This window comes from Octopus bimaculoides, chromosome 6 (assembly GCF_046866305.1).
Source record: "Octopus bimaculoides isolate indiv1 chromosome 6, ASM4686630v1, whole genome shotgun sequence".
Classification (NCBI taxonomy): Eukaryota; Metazoa; Mollusca; class Cephalopoda; order Octopoda; family Octopodidae; genus Octopus; species Octopus bimaculoides.
Window position 1 is genome coordinate 13,041,253 of NC_142933.1, and position 17,500 is coordinate 13,058,752.

A 17,500-nucleotide genomic window follows, 5' to 3' on the forward strand; every position below is an offset into this window, starting at 1 on the left:
ACGAGGCTCCAGCAGGGGATGGTGGCGAACCCTACTGTACTCTTTCACCACAACTTTCTCTCTTACTTCCTGTTTCTGTTGTGCCTGTAATTCAAAGGGTCAGCCGTGTCACGCTGAATATCCCCGAGAACTACGTTAAGGGTACACGTGTCTGTGGAGTGCTCAGCCACTTGCACGTTAATTTCACAAGCTGGCTGTTCCGTTGATCGGATCAACACGAACCCTCGACGTCGTATGCGACGGAGTGCCAACAACAAATGAACATAAATGGGATATACCAATACTATATTTGCATACACATGCTTAAACTAAGAATATGCAAAAGAAACTAATAAATTATAGTGACTAATGAATTTATATACAATCATAAATATTTAGGGGTGAAAAAAGTATTCGGCAGTCGCGCGCTGTTCCTCTGCTGCAACCGTTGCTCGCCTTCCGTTTCGATTCGAATACAACTGTCTCATGCAACCGAAAGGAGGCTGGACTGGCCTGCCTAAACAAATGCGTGGGGACGAAGGAGGCAGCGTAGCAGCAAAGTCAATGTACAGTAGCATTCTGAAAAACGACCATCCTGGAATAAATGTAAAGAATCTCCGTTATTGAATACGTAGGCAAATAACAGCGCAAAGATTAATGGCGGAACGTCTGTCAAGTGGAAACATAACAGGCTGTATAGTATTGTTTGGGACAGACCAGAAAATGCATGTACGTCGTAAGTGGTTAGCTGTCCAGCTGATGTGAATATCTTTTTGAATATTAAAGAGAAAGAAGATAACTATGGATAACTATTAAACCTTGAGAGAGGTGCTGGTAATAATACACACGTATTCACATCAAGAATCTTGCTCACCAAATACACATACGAAATATGGATAACTGCTTCGAAATCTCCAGCTTCTGTATCAAAAATATAAATTCACGTTTATACCAATAATGATTGGTACACTTAATTTTGTGAATGATTAATTGGCGCAGGAGTGGCTTTATAGGCACGGAAGTGGCTGATTGGTAAGTAGCTTGCTTACCAACCACATGGCTCCGGGTTCAGTCCCACTGTGTGACACCTTGGACAAGTGCCTTCTACTAAAACCTCGGGTCGACCAAAGCCTTGTGAGTGGATTTGATAGACGGAAACTGAAAAGAAGCCCGTCGTATATATATATATATATATATATATATATATATATATGCGTGCGTGTGTGTGTGCGTGTGTGTGTGCGTGTGTTTGTGTGTTTGTGTTTATCCCCCCACCATCGATTGACAAGCGATGTTGGTGTGTTTACGTCCCCGTAACTTAGCGGTTCGGCAAAAGAGACCGACAGAACAAGTACTAGGCTTACAAAGAATAAGTCCTGGGGGTCAATTTGCTCGACTAAAAGGCGTTGCTCCAGCATGGCCACAGTCAAATGACTGAAAGAAAAAAAAACTGCTTCGAAATTTCCAGCTTCTGTATTATTGGTATAAATTAACATTTATACCAATAATGATGGGTACACTTAATTTTATGAATAAATGCTTAATTGTCAATCTGGATAAGCTCGGTTTTCAGAAAAAGAAATTCCCCAGCTATCTCGCACAATATAAATACCTACAGTCTTTGAGTGGAGCAGTAAAACTATGCAAGACTTTTCTCAAGATTAAAAGTGAAACTGTCTTATCTATATTTCAATGATAGAGCTTTGTAATGCGGTGAGGTGGCTGAAACGTCAGCAAATCGGGCGAAATGCTTAGCGGTATTTCGTCTGTCTTTATGTTCTGAGTCCAAATTCGTCGATGTCGACTTTGCCTTTCATCATTTCGTGGTCGATAAATTAAGTACCAGTTACGCACTGGGGTCGATATAATCGACTTAATCCGTTTGTCTGTCCTTGTTTGTCCCCTCTGTGTGTAGCCCCTTGTGGGCAGTAAAGAAATAGGTATTTCGTCTGTCTTTATGTTCTGAGTTCAAATTCGTTGATGTCGACTCTGCCTTTCATCATTTTGTGGTCGATAAATTAAGTACCAGTTACGCACTGGGATCGATGTAATCGACGTAATCCCTTTGTTTGTCTCCTCTATGTTTTGCCTCTTGTGGGCAATAAAGAAATAAGAATCGTTAGCAGGCTGGACAAATGCTTAGCGGTATTTCGTCTGCCGTTACGTACTGAGTTCAAATTCAGCCAAGGTCAACTTTGCCTTTCATTCTTTCGGGGACGATAAATTAAGTACCAGTTACGCACTGTAGTCGATGTAATTGATTTAATACCATTGTCTGTCCTTGTTTGTTTGTCCCCTCTATGTTTAGCCCGTTGTGGGCAATAAAGAAATAAGAATTTAATTAAGTGATTTGCATCCCGAGTTCAAATCCAGCCGAGGTCAACTTCACCTTCAATTTTTGTGAGGTCGATAAAAAATGAAGTACCGTTCAAGTATCATACTATCTCACTTCTCTCCTCCAAATCCCCCTCTTCTTCCTCCTCCCCCTCCTCTTCATCATCATCATCATCATCGTCGTCGTCATCAAAATTGCTGTACTTGAGCCTAAGAGTTCTGAGAAAGTTGCTGGTTAGGGATGTTAGAGGGAGGTATGGAAAACAAGTGGGTAGGTCCACCGAAGATTGGGAGATGTTCTGCATGTGTGAATGTACGAAGAGTTTGTTTATAAAAGTCCTGTTGTTTAAGAGCGATAAGACCAAGAAAAGACAGAAATGGACGCGTATGTGTGCAAGACGTATCTATACGTATATATCATTCTCAATCTATCTCATTTCCTCTCTCTCTCTCTCTCTCTCTCTCTCTCTCTCTCTCTCTCTCTTTTACTTCTCTTTCTCTCTCTCCCTTTCTAGATAAGGGAAGACAGAGAGAGAGAGAGAGAGAGAGAGAGAGAGAGAGAGAGAGAGAGAGAGAGAGAGAAGGAGGAAGGGACAAACAGTGAAGTGATATAAGGGCTGTGACAGAGATAAGTCACAGTGTTTTCTCAACAAAAATGAAAATGTACGATAGCGGAAGGTTAGAAAAGGCGATGGTTATGTTGGGAAAAGGAGCACTCGTTGACGGTGGCGGTCAAGGTGGCGGTGGTGGTGGTGATGGTGGTGGTGGTAGTAGTAGTTGCGGAGATATGGTGGCTGTAATGGTGGTGGTGATGGTGGTAGAAGCGGAGATATGGTGGTTGTAGTGGTGGTGGTGGTGGTGGTGGTGGTGGTGGTAGTAGTTGCGGAGATATGGTGGCTGTAACGGTGGTGGTGGTAGAAGCGGAGATATGGTGGTTGTAGTGGTGCTGGTGGTGGTAGTAGTTGCGGAGATATGGTGGCTGTAATGGTGGTGGTGGTGGTGGTGGTAGAAGCGGAGATATGGTGGTTGTAGTGGTGCTGGTGGTGGTAGTAGTTGCGGAGATATGGTGGCTGTAATGGTGGTGGTGGTGGTGGTGGTAGAAGCGGAGATATGGTGGTTGTAGTGGTGCTGGTGGTGGTAGTAGTTGCGGAGATATGGTGGCTGTAATGGTGGTGGTGGTGGTGGTAGAAGCGGAGATATGGTGGTTGTAGTGGTGGTGATGGTGGTAGTAGTAGTTGCGGAGATATGGTGGCTGTAATGGTGGTAGTGGTGGTGGTGGTGGTGGTAGTGGCGGTAGCGTTGGTGGTGATAATTGTAGTGGCGACGGCGGTGCTGCTGGTGGTGTTGCTGGTGTTGTTGTTACTGTTGTTGTTGTTGTTGTTGGTGGTGGTGGTGGTGGTGGTATCAGTGATGGTAGCGGTGTGGCGGCGGCGGTGCTAGCGGCATCGGTGGTGGTGGTGGTGATGGTGGTAGTGGTGGTGGTGGTGGTAGCAGCGGAGATATGGTGGCGGTCGTCGTGGTGGCGATGGTGACGATGATGATAAGGTTGTTTCGGTGGTGGTCGTCGTCGTCATCCCCGTGGTAAGTGTAGTGGCGGTGGTGCTGGTGGTGGCATCAGTGGTGGCGGTGTGGCGGCGGTGGTGCTAGCAGTGTCGGTGGTGGTGGTGGTGGGGGGAGGGGTTCTGAAGAGATGGTGGTGGTAGTATTGGTGGTGGTGGTAGGTGGTGGTAGGTGGTAGTAGTGGTTGTGTTTGTGGTGGCGGCGAGGTTGGTAGTTGTAGCGGCGGGTGTGGTGAAGGTGGATTGGCCGGGTGTCATTCAAGATGTTAGATGTGCGTGTGGACTTCCATATCGGTCACCGAGATTAGTTAACGATGCTTCGCCGTCAGCCATCAGATGCAAGCGGTGGGGGTGGGGGAGAGGTGATGGCATGAGTAATAGAAAGAAACAGGAGAAAAAGGAAGGGACAATAATATAAATAATATATATATATCGAAACGCCTGTGATGCCCTACTCTTCGAAACGCCTGTGTTAAAATGGGGGTATCTGATGAAGGAAAATGTTCTCTATGTGGCCTGTGTGTGTTCTGTACTCTGGTTATTATTATTTTTTTGTCTGCGTTTTGTTTGCAATGTCCTGTAGCCAGATATGCACCTATATATACAGGTAGACGTACGTATGCACATACATGTACGTATATATGCATATACTCATTTATTATTTGTTTTATATATATATCTATATATATTTATATATAATTATAATTATTCCCAAGAATAGAAATTCCCCTTATGAATTTTTTTTTTACACACTGGCTTCTTGATAAAATTCTTGTAAAATAGTTTTATCCTTTTTTGAATTTACTTATATATATATATATATATATATATATATATATATATATATATATATATATATATATATATATATATATATATATATATATATATATATATATATATATATATACATGTGTGTGTGGGTGTGTGTGGGTGTGTGTGGGTGTGCGTGCGTATATATATATATATATATATATGTATGTATACTATACATTCCCTACTTTTAGGCCACTTTAAATAAAAACCTTGATGCAATAGCACTGTGTAGAAGCTCTATACTTGGAATGACCAATTTTAAATACTATTGGATTTTACTCACAAGGTATTGGAATCTTATATGTATACCATTCTGCCTAAATAATGGATCTACAAATGCAATATCCCTGCCTATCTCACATCTATTTACAGTCCTCCACTTCACTCTCTATTTCGTATCTTACCTAAATTAATTATTGCCTAACCATATTCTCACACCGTCTCCGATGAAGGGATACAATAAATATCTTGGAAACAACTGAAAGACCTATTTATAAATGTTCTAAAATCTTCACAGCCTTGGTTTTTTTTATTTCATTACGAAAAGTAATTTTTTATGTATGTGTATATATATATATATATGATAAACTTATTTGGAAATGGATGCGTGGCATTCAATCATATAACATTAATAATATATATAAATATATATATTTACATACATACATACATACATACATATATGTACATACATATACATGTATGTATATATATATATATATATATATATATATATATATATATATATATATATATATATATATATATATATATATATATATATACATTTGTAAACATAATTAAGGGATCAGTAACAGTTGCTTCGAAGCAACTGTTGTTGATCCCTTAGTTATGTTTATAAATTTATAGGAACTTTTAAATAAGTTCTTCACCGATAATGGTGTTTACATACCGAACGGCTTGGTACAAATTATTAATTATTAATTTATTAATAAATTAATAATCCTTTACCCTTTTACTTGCAATAATTATATATATATATATAACAAATAATAAATGAGTATATGCATATATACGTACAGTTATGTACATACCTATGTCTACCTGTATATATAGGTGCATATCTGGGTACAGGACATAGCAAACAAAACGTAGACAAGAAAATAATAATAACCAGAGTACAGAAAACACACAAGCCACATAGAGAACATTTTCCTTCATCGGCTACCCCCATTCTAACACCGGCGTTTCGGACGTCACAAAGCGTAAACAACATGGAATACGAAGGTAAACTTGGGTATGCGAACAACGAGAGAAATAAATGGAAAACAAGTAACATAAAGTACGACCCTTCAGCAGTTGTCGGCTGTTCATCCACTCCACATTTTGAGCTATTAACGACAAATGAGGCTTTGAAAAACAGTTGCTCTCGCGGAATTTGCAACAGGTCAAAGTTTGTAACGTAAATAGAACAATGGAAACATACTTAAATGTAGAAATAGTCACTTAACAATCAGCTGGTTTCGTGGTGTAGTGGTTATCACGTCTGCTCCACACGCAGAAGGGCGCGAGTTCGATCCTCGCCGAAACCTGTCGCAGATTAAGTCTTTTTTTTTTTTTTTCCTCATAGACTTAGGCAGGGTGATTTTTAAAAGATTTGTTTTGCCTCCATTTCCTTTTGGAAGTATCTTACTGCATGCCACCTTGAGCAAGTGCTTTCAACTACAACCTTGGACCGACTAACTCCTTGCGGATAAATTTGGTAGGTTGCAACCGAGGAATACCATCGAGTGTGTATGTGTATGTGGGTGTGTATGTGTGTGTGTATATATATATATATATATATATATATATATATATATATATATATACACACACATACGCATATATATATATTTTTATTTTTATTTTTATTTATTCTTTTATTTTTTTGAAGTCATTTGACTGCGGCCTTGCTGGAGCACCTCCTTTAGTCGAGCAACTGAACCCCAGGACTTATTCTTTATGAGCCTAGTACTTATTCTATCGGTCTTTGCCGAACCGCTAAGTTACGGGGACAAGAACACGCCAGCATCGGTTGTCAAGCAATGTTGGCGCGACAAACCCCCTTTATTACCTTTATCACCTTTATATTTTCCTTTACTTTACTTCTCCTACTGTCTCTTCGTACTCTGGTCTCCTTGTTTTCTCCGTAGTTTTTCTGTTGAGGAGCGTAGCTCGAAACGTTAAAGACTTTCTGCATTCCCGAGCGTTAAACTAATACATCCTTTTGTTGTTTACACCACCTGTCTTCGTCTGTTGTTGCTTTTTTCGTAAATTCTCCCATATATATATATATATATATATATATATATATATATATATATATATATATGTATGTGTGTATGTGTGTGTGCATGTATATATATATATATATATATGTATATATATGTTTATATATATGTATATATATATATATATGTATATATTTATATGTATATATTTATATATATATATATATATTAATATATATATATATATATATATATATATATATATATATATGTATGTATATATATATTTATATATACATATATATATATATATATATATATATATATATATATATATATATGTATATATATATATGTATATATATGTATATATATATATATGTGCGTGTTTGTGTATGTATATATACGACAGGGTTTTTTCAGTTTCCATCTACCAAATCCACTCATAATGCTTTGATTTAGCCAAAGCTACAGTAGAAGACACAGGCCCAAGGTGCCAAATGAAACAAAATGAAACAAAACAAAACAAGATAACACAGAGTGTGATTTAGGACGATGAACAAGGACGAACAGTTGAGCAAAATATAGCCTTAGGGTCAAGAAAACGCGAACAGTGGGTAACGCTTAGAAAATGTCGTAAAGGACGGTGAGACTGAGAATTTGCGACTGGTCAGCTCGGGACCAGTGTAAGAAAGGAAGAGAAATGGAATCTGTGTGTGTGTGTATTTGTCATACCACTACTGCTGGAGGACCAGTGTTGGTTTGATTGCATCCTCATGCAATAGTTGTTCCGCAAGAAGGATAAGTATTAATGTCAGTTTGTTCGACTAAAACCCTTCAAGGCGGTGCCCCAGCATGGCCGCAGGTAACTATCTGAAACAAGTTAAAAAATTAAGATAGATCTATAGTTGAGAATATCAACCATTACATGCAAATACAATACTGTTTATAATCTTTGTAATTTTCACAACTTCGTGACCACCATACTCCGAGTATACGAGGTCTGATCAATAAGTATCCAGCGGAATTTGCGGAGCGTCAAAGTTGGTAAGGTAAACAGGACAATGGAGACATCCATAAATGTAGAATTAGTCAGTTTGCAATAAGCTGGTTTCGTGGTGTAGTGGTTATCACATCTGCTTTACACGCAGAAGGCCGCGAGTTCGATCCTCACCGAAACCTATAAAAAGTTAATTTTTTTTTTTCATAGACTTAGGCGTGGCGATTTTAAAAAAAACTCGACTGACTAACTCGAAGCTAAAGCATAGAGAGTGAAACTACTTGGCACAGATTGACCTTAAACTTTGCTGTGCATGCGCACTAAGGTTTAATGTTCTAGCTCACTTCCGCTGTTTACAGCAGTGCTTGGAAGGAAGGTGTTCAGCTCGTGATCGTTGCATTGACCATGACATAGAAAGTTGTCATGGTGATACCTGTTCACTGACCTACGTAAAATTGCAGAATGTGTTACGGGGAGGAGTGTATGAGCCGTACACAAAAGTACGAATCGTTAAGACATTTCCAAGATGGCCGAAGAAATGTCGATATTGACGAACTTTCCGGGAGACCCGCAACCAGCAGAACTGAGAAAAACATCGCTGATGGAGCGTACAACTGTGAGGGGAAATTGTTGAATCACCATCCGTGACTTATCAGAGAATATGCAGATTAGTTACGGTTCAAGTCAGTCCATTATCGCTGAAGATTTGGGTATGAGACTTGTGTCTGCCAAGTTTGTGCCAAAACTGCTTTCAGCTGACCAAATGGACACTCAAGTTTCAGATAGATAGATAGATAGATAGATAGATGGATAGATAGATATCGAGGGAGAGAGAGATCCATATATGTTGTTCTGTGTTAGACGAATGAGAGAGGGATCTCAGTATTTGTTATACCAGAATCTGAAAGTTCGTCTCGTGACTCGAGTAGTTACGTCACTGCGATGTCAGATGATCATTTTCTCGCCTGAAGATTGCATCAGCATGAAACGCAAGTCGCGAGACAATCATCCACTCTCAGTTTGAATAAGCTATAATGAAAACAAATTAACGTCAAACTGAATGATTTCGTAATATTTTTTTGTAGATTACATATTCATTATAATTAAACCAGACGGGTGGTGACAGAGACTTCGAAGTTTCTGCCGGCAAGTTTTCATTGGACTAGCCGATAAAAGCTCGCAGGCAGAAATTTTGAAGTCAGTGACCACTCTCCTTGTAGCAATATAAAATAATATTTATTATAATATATATATATATAGGCGCAGGGGTGACTGTGTGGTAAGTAGCTTGCTTACCAACCACATGGTTCCGGGTTCAGTCCCACTGCGTGGCACCTTGGGCAAGTGTCTTCTACTATAGCCTCGGGCCGACCAAAGCCTTGTGAGTGGATTTGGTAGACGGAAACTGAAAGAAGCCCGTCGTATATATGTATATATATATATATATATATATATATATATATATATATGTGTGTGTGTGTGTGTGTGTGTGTGTGTGTGTGTGTGTGTGTGTGTGTGTGTGTGTGTGTGTGTTTGTGTGTTTGTCCCCCAAACATCGCTTGACAACATGCTGGTGTATTTACGTCCCCGTAACTTAGCGGTTCGGCAAAAGAACCGATAGAATAAGTACTAGGCTTCCAAAGAATAAGTCCTGAGGTCGATTTGCTCGACTAAAGGCGGTGCTCCAGCATGGCCGCAGTCAACTGACTGAAACAAGTAAAAGAGTAAGAGTAAAGGGTATATATATTGTGTCTAGTTCTGTAAATTATATTTTCCTGCAACGACTTCAATGATGAACTACGAACGATCACATTAGTGACCGTTAATAGCGAAGCCTGAAGTATGGAGTTTATTGCCAAATTTTGTATCTTTTCATTTGTCTTGCTCGCTTACATTCTTCATAATAAGACGATCTGGCGTCTTCTTCTTGCTAATTAGGAATCCACCTTGGTGGTTATTCCTTTTATATATGTAATCTACATATGTATATATATATACAGACTATAGCTGCGTGTTTTCATATATTTAATCAGGCGTTTATATTTACATATGTCTGCATATGTCTATTTATCGTAAAGAAGCGACTAAACAGTGATGTGTGTATAAGACTGTTAGTCTGACTACCTATGTGTATGAGAGCATGTGTGTTTCTGTATGTGATCCCATTTGTGAGTATGCTTATAAAAATACGAATTCGTATGTCTGTCATGTGTGCAAATATATAGTTGTGTGTGTGTGTGTGTGTGTGTGTGTGTGTGTGCGTGTGTGTGTGTGTGTAATTATATCTGACCTTGTGACTTTATCTCTGTTGATCTACTCGCATGTGGACTAATCTATTAAAATTTTTTCTATCTATGTGTCTACATACTTTTGTTCATTTATGTACACACACACACACACAAACACACACATACACACACACACACACACACACACACACGTATATGCATGCACATGGGTGTGTGTGTTTAGTGCGTTAATATACATTCATATATATGCATGTAAATCCGTGTTTATGTATATACTGGAGTTTTTACATGTGCATGCGTCCAGATAAATATATATATATACATATATATATATACATTTATATATATACATATATACATATATATATACATATATATATATATATACATTTATATATATACATATATATATATACATATATATATACATATATATATATCTTTATTTATACACGCTATAAATACATGTTTCCATTTATTTATATACACTTCTAAAAACATTGAATATCCAATTATATTTCGTATCACCGTTTACTTTGTAAACTATTTCTAAACACCAAAGTCTTTTTATTCTCAGAATCAGATTTAAAAAATTGTTTTTCTTTCACAGTTATCTCCCTTCTAAAAATAACACTCTTTAGAAATATGTACCATAAGAACTCACACAGGATTGATCTCACATTTGTCCAACATTTTTTATATGTATTCCGTTATTTCTCTTTTTGTTTACGCACATGTTGCACGAATTCATATTGGCTTCATATTTTGGCACAAGGCCATCAATTGCAGTGGAGGTGGCGTGAGGTTAAATTGATTACATCGACCCTAGTACCCAACTGGTACTTAGTTTATGAACCCCGAGAGGATAAAAAAACAAACTCACCCTGGGTGCTAACGATTCTGCTTTGTAGCGCGAATTCGTGTTAGTTTCTAATATTGGCAGAAGGCCAGCAATTTAGTGGGGAAAGTAAGTCGATTACGTCGACCCATTGCTCAACTGGTACTTAGTTTATCGACCCTGAAAGGAGCAAAGGCAAGGTCGACCTCGGCGGAATTTGAACTCAGAGCGTAAAGACGAGCGAAATGCTGTGAAGCATTTTGCTCGACGTGCTAACCATTCTGCCAGCTCACCGCCTTGTTTCACGAATTCATATACGAAACATGTACACGCATTGTGGAAGAGCAAAGTCGACCTCGGCGGAATTTGAACTCAGAACGTAACGGCAGACGAAATACTGCTAAGCATTTCGCCCGGCGTGCTAACGTTTCTGCCAGCTCACCGACTTCACACACACACACACACACACACACACACACACACACACACACACACACACACACACGCACACACACACACATTAAAACATCTATTAATAAAACGTATTAATTAAATATCTTGAACCGCAACGGAACAGATATATGTCTAAACCCCCGTTTAATCACCTATGTAAGCAACAATGAATGAAATAACACAATTTTTCCATGTCCTTGCACAAGGTTACGGCTGAACAATTTAGAAGAATAATCAACGAATTTCTTGTTGCATTAAGCATTTTCTCTCCGCCATCACATACACACAGACACCTTATTGTCTCGATCCTACCTCACCTCTTCTCTTCCTCCCTCTCCTTTCTTTCCTCCTTTTCTCTCCCTTAAACAAATCACAAAGGGAGATACCCCCCCCCCCTGTCGTACTCCCTACTTTCAAATATATATATATATATAAATATATATATACATTCATATATCTATACAGATATATGTATAAGTATATAGACATATATACGTATGCATAGGGCGGCGAGCTGGCAGAATCATTAGCGCGCCTGGCGAAATGCTTAACGGTATTTCGTCTGCCACTGCGTTCTGAGTTCAAATTCCGCCGAGGTCGACTTTGCCTTTCATCCTTTCGGGGTCGATAAATTAAGTACCAGTTACGTACTGGGGTCGATATAAACGATATAATCCGTTTGTCTGTCCTTGTTTGTCCCCTCAGTGTGTAGCCCCTTGTGGGCAGTAAAGAAATAGGTATTTCGTCTGCCGTTACATACTGAGGTCAAATTCCGCCGCGGTCGACTTTGCGTTTCATCCTTTCAGGGATGACTAAATAAGTACCAGTTACGCACTGGGGTCGATGCAATCGACTTGATCTTTTTGTCTGTCCTTGTTAGTTCTCTCTATTTTTACCCCGCCTTGGGCAATAAAGAAATAAACATATATGTATACTTACATAAATGCATGCATATATATAGATATACACACACACGCATATATATATATATATATATATATATATATATATATATATATATATATATACATACACATATATGTGTATACACATAGGTACGTAAATAAAAAGGAGAAAGAAAGAAGGAAAGAAAAAAAGAGAAACTGAAACGTGTGTGTGTGTATATTCTGTTATTCTTTTAGTTGTTTCAGTGATTTGACTGCGGCCATGCTGGAGCACCGCCTTTAGTCAAGCAAATCGACCCCAGGACCTGTTCTTTGGAAGCCTAGTACTTATTCTATCGGTTTTCTTTTGCCGAACCGCTAGATGACGAAGACGTAAACACACCAGCATCGGTTGTCAAGCGATGTTGGAGGTGGGAGACAAACACAGACGCACAAACATATACACACACACATACATATATACATATGCATATATACGACGGGCTTCTTTCAGTTTCCGTCTACCAAATCCACTCACGTGGCTTTGGTCGGCCCGAGGCTATAGTAGAAGACACTTGCCCAAAGTGCTACGCAGTGGGACTGAACCTGGAGCCATGTGGTTGGTAGGCAAGCTACTTACTACACAGCCACTCCTACGCCTACATATTATACGTGTATGTATGTGTGTGTGTGTGTGTGTGTGTGTGTGTGTGTGTATGATGTGCGAAGAAAATGAAGGCTGCTATTTATGGGGTGGCGGGTACGTCGGGTATCTTGATAAATCACTGTAACGTCGTTAATATTCGTCAGCGTAATAATTTCTAAACGGTGGTTCGCCAGGATAAAGCACACAACAAAATGGCACTAACACTCATTAAACACCCGAAACACACAGACGTACGCCCCCCCACACACACACGCACACACACACACACACACACGTATACATAAATACGCGCTTCTACCCTCGACCCTTTTCTTTTTATCTGTTATCGTAAGAGAATTGGGAGGTGGTCACATGACTTGAAGACGGCTTTGTCTGAAATACTTATTTCTCAAAGTGGGTGTGGTGCCAGTAAACATACCCTCTGACGGCGCGGAAGAATCGTCCCCACCCCTATTTTCTGCACCATTCCTGCGTTCACATATTTTGTATGCTGGTTATAGTTTTATCTCATTTCACCCTCATTTTTCTCCTATCTTTCCCCCCTCTTCTTCTTTGTAACCACCCCCACAAAAAAAAAAAAAAATTGTAAACTGTTTTTGTAATCTCCCCCTCGTCTGGAGCCCCTGTGGCATCTAAATAAGATCATCATCATCATCATTGTTGCTGTTGTTGTTATTGCGATATTGTTTATTTACTTTTTACACGCTTCATCTAAACCCAACTGTCTCTTGTTTTTTTTTTGTTTTGTTTGGACCCTTGTGGCCAATAAAATAACAATAATAATAATAATAATAATAATGGTAGTAGTAGTAGTAGTAATAATAATAATAATAATAATAATAATAATAATAATAATAATAATAATAATAATAATGATGATGATAATAATATTGATTATTATTAATATTATTATTATTAGGCGCAGGAGTGTCCCACTGCGTGGCACCTTGGGCAAGTGTCTTCTACTATAGTCTCGGGCCGACCAATGCCTTGTGAGTGGATTAGAGAAACGTTGTCATCCGCTGGTATTAATACATCAATTAGAAAGCATTTTTTTTCTTCATGATCTTTGACAACTATATCTGGTCTATTTGCCTTAATTTCTCTATCTTGGCATTTCCCAGAGTATGGTTGCTTTCTCGTTTTCTGTGACCTTTTCTGGCGTGTGTATATACCGTCTTTTTCTGTTGTTATTCCATAGTGTTGGCATAGCTTCCAGTGTAGTAAAGGTCCCAGCTCTGTCATGTCTGTGAATATATTCCTTCTTAGCCAGGACTGGGCAGCCAGAAATAATATGATTTATTATTTCTTGTCCATCTCCACATATTCTACAGTTACTTGTTATATTTCTTTTCATTATGTGTTTTTGGTAATTTCTGGTGGGGAGGCTTTGGTCTTGTGCAGCAATTAAAAATCCTTCAGTCCCTGCTTTGAGTCCTGAGCTTCTCAGCCATTGCTGGGATTTTTCTCTGTCTATTTTTTCGCATTTAGTTTAGCCCAGTATTTACCATGTAGGGGTTTTTCTTGCCATCGTTTTATCATGGTCCGTTGCTGTTCTAGTTTTAGTTTGGATTTCATTTGTTTTATAGCTTTTGTTGTTTCTTCTTCGTCTTCGTATTTGTTAGGTAGATTGATTTCTTGTTTGTATTTGTCAGCTTCCTTAAATACTGAAAACAGTTTTTTGTTTTGCTCGTGTTTTGTGGCTATTTGTATTAGTTTCATTATTATTATCATCATCATCATCATCATCATCATTACTATAATTATTATTATTATTATTATTATTATTATTATTATTATTATTATTATTATTATTATTATTCAGGCGGTGAGCTGGCAGAATCGTTAGCACGATGGGCAAAATGCTTAGCGGCACTTCGTCTGCCGCTACATTCTGAGTTCAAATTCCGCTGGAGTCGTCTTTTCCTTTCATCCTTTTGGAGTAAATAAATTAAGTACCAGTTGAGTACTGGGGTCGATGTGATTGATTGTTCCCCACCCCAGAAAATCCAGGCCTTGTGCCTATAGCAGGCCGAGGAAAATGCTTAGCGGTATTTCGTCTGTCTTTACGTTATGAGTTCAAATTCTGCTGAGATCAACTTTGCCTTCCATCCTTTGGAGATCGATGAAATAAATACCAGTCGTGTACTGGGGTTGATGTAATCAACTAGTCCCCTTCCCCCACTAGAAAGGATTGTTGATGATGATGATTATGATGAAGATGATGACGATGATGATGATGATGCTGGTGATGTTTATGCTGGCAGAATCGTTAGCAAGCCAGGCAAAACGCTCAGCGGCATTTCGTCCATCTCTACGTTCTGAGTTCAAATTCCGCTGAGGTCGACTTTGCTTTTCGTTCTTTCGGGGTCGATAAAATTAGTACCGGTTAAACAGTAGGGTCGATATAATCGGCTAACCCCACCTCCCTAAATTTTTAAGGATGTGTACCTATATTAGAAAGGATTATCTAGAGATTGGACAGACTCATGAACACTTCGGACAAAATGCTTACCGCTAAGCATTTCGCCCGGCGTGCTAACGTTTTTTTTATTTCTTTATTGCCCACGGGTGGCTAAACATAGAAGGGACAAATAAGGACAGACAGAGGAATTAAGTCGATTACATCGACCCTGTGCATAACCGGTACTTAATTTATCGACCCCGAAAGGATGAAAGGCAAAGTCGACCTCGGCGGAATTTGAACTCAGAACGTAAAGACAGACGAAATACCGCCAAGCATTTCGTCCGGCGTGCTAACCATTCTGCCAGCTCGCCGCCTTCGGCCACGTGTAAATATTATCATCCTTAAAGAATTGAACTCTACAATTTGTCATATGGGTACTCTTATAAACATGCAGAATATTAGCAAGTTATGTAATTTGTTATAATTACGACTAAAATTATGTGTTGCTGAAAATATAGACAATTAAAAGCATTTCTGGCAGTGTTCCATTGAAATTTGTTTTGTTTTTTTTGTTTTTTGTTTTTTTTTATTCTTTTACTAAAGTGTTATCGATTAATCCATTATGGTTTTTGTTTGAAATGTTCTACCATTTCAAAGGAGACTTAAGTACAAAAGTATAATTAATTTTTTAAATTTTCAATTATTAATTAGAATTAAGTTGGTTTATTGTCCGAATTGTGATGAAGAGAAGAGGACGAAATTATTGAATTTTTTCAATTTATTTATCTAATTATTTATTTATTTGCTCGCCTCGTATATCGAATCGGTTTGTTCTTGAAAATTGTTACGAAATGTTGGTTGAATTATAAACTCGTTATGACGTACCAACGAGTATAAGAGTCTGAATTGCTAGAAAAAGTAGCTGCTCTCCTCTGTTTCTTTGCAGATTTTGTAATTTTAAAATCAAGTAAAAATTTTCAAATTTGGTATATTGATGTGACTTTTCACGCTGAATCTTTGGATATACTTCACGTTTTCCAGAAAATGTTTCTAAAAGAGTTACAGAAGTTTAAAGTTTGACCGTTTTTACCCAGTCAGAAAACAGGATTTGAAAGCCGTCATTTTGTGCGTTACTGCACGTGTTATCAGATAAACACCTGAAACAGCTGAAAAAAAAATAACATGCACAACGCAAAATATCCTAAAACAGCAAAACATGGGCAATAGCAGGAAAACACAGCGTAAACGCACGTTGTTTAGCGTAAGATATGTTTGTAAATACATGTGCTTTATCGTCATGCAGGAGAGTTCCAATGTTTGACTTGTTACTATGGAAACAAGCACTTATATGTCTGTAGCTTTCGATTGGCTAAAATTACTCAAAATCTGCAAAATTTAAAAGCTTTTAACTTTTAATTTATTGATTTATGCCGAAATGAACTTCCTATCAATAATTACCATACAAAACTACACCAATACATCAAATAGGAGATCAATTGGGACTAAATTGAAGAAAGTGACAAGCGGTAGCCAATGTAGCCCATTTTCCATAAAATAAACCATCTCATCGCATATCTGAAACAAAACAATGCTGATATTATAACATGTTTTTATTTAAGTTTAATAATACAGATTGATCAAAGTCGATATTCATTTTAATCAGAGAGTAGTTCAAATGTTTTTGACCTGGGATTAAACAACGTCAAAAAACAAAAAAATCTTCATAACGAGACACTCAAGAACGAAAGACAAATTCCTGTATAAAATATTTCTATATATTATATTGTATTACATTATATTATATCTACGTGTTCATATGTGCTGGTACATTAACCTACAAGCAACCCTATTTACCTGGAATCTACCGCCATTCTTTCGTTGTTGGATCTAAGTTTTCTGATCCCGTTTCAGCACTAATAATCTCTATGTATTCGGAGCGTTTTCGGGACATCTTCTTAATCATTAATATATATCCGTACAGTACAGACACCTTAAGTTAACTAAACATTTTAAAGATGCTATAACTAAATATCTCATGAGACCTTTCTCGTCTTTTATTTTGCTTTGAGTGTGTACACGC

The 17,500-nt window shown here is 38.1% G+C and overlaps 2 non-coding genes across 2 annotated transcripts; both read left to right on the forward strand.

Moving 5' to 3' along the window:
* Positions 1-6,168: 6,168 nt before the first annotated feature.
* Positions 6,169-6,241, forward strand: Trnav-cac (transfer RNA valine (anticodon CAC)). The gene has a single exon. It is a non-coding gene; the product is annotated as a tRNA-Val (tRNA).
* Positions 6,242-8,031: 1,790 nt separating this feature from the next.
* Positions 8,032-8,104, forward strand: Trnav-uac (transfer RNA valine (anticodon UAC)). The gene has a single exon. It is a non-coding gene; the product is annotated as a tRNA-Val (tRNA).
* Positions 8,105-17,500: the final 9,396 nt, after the last annotated feature.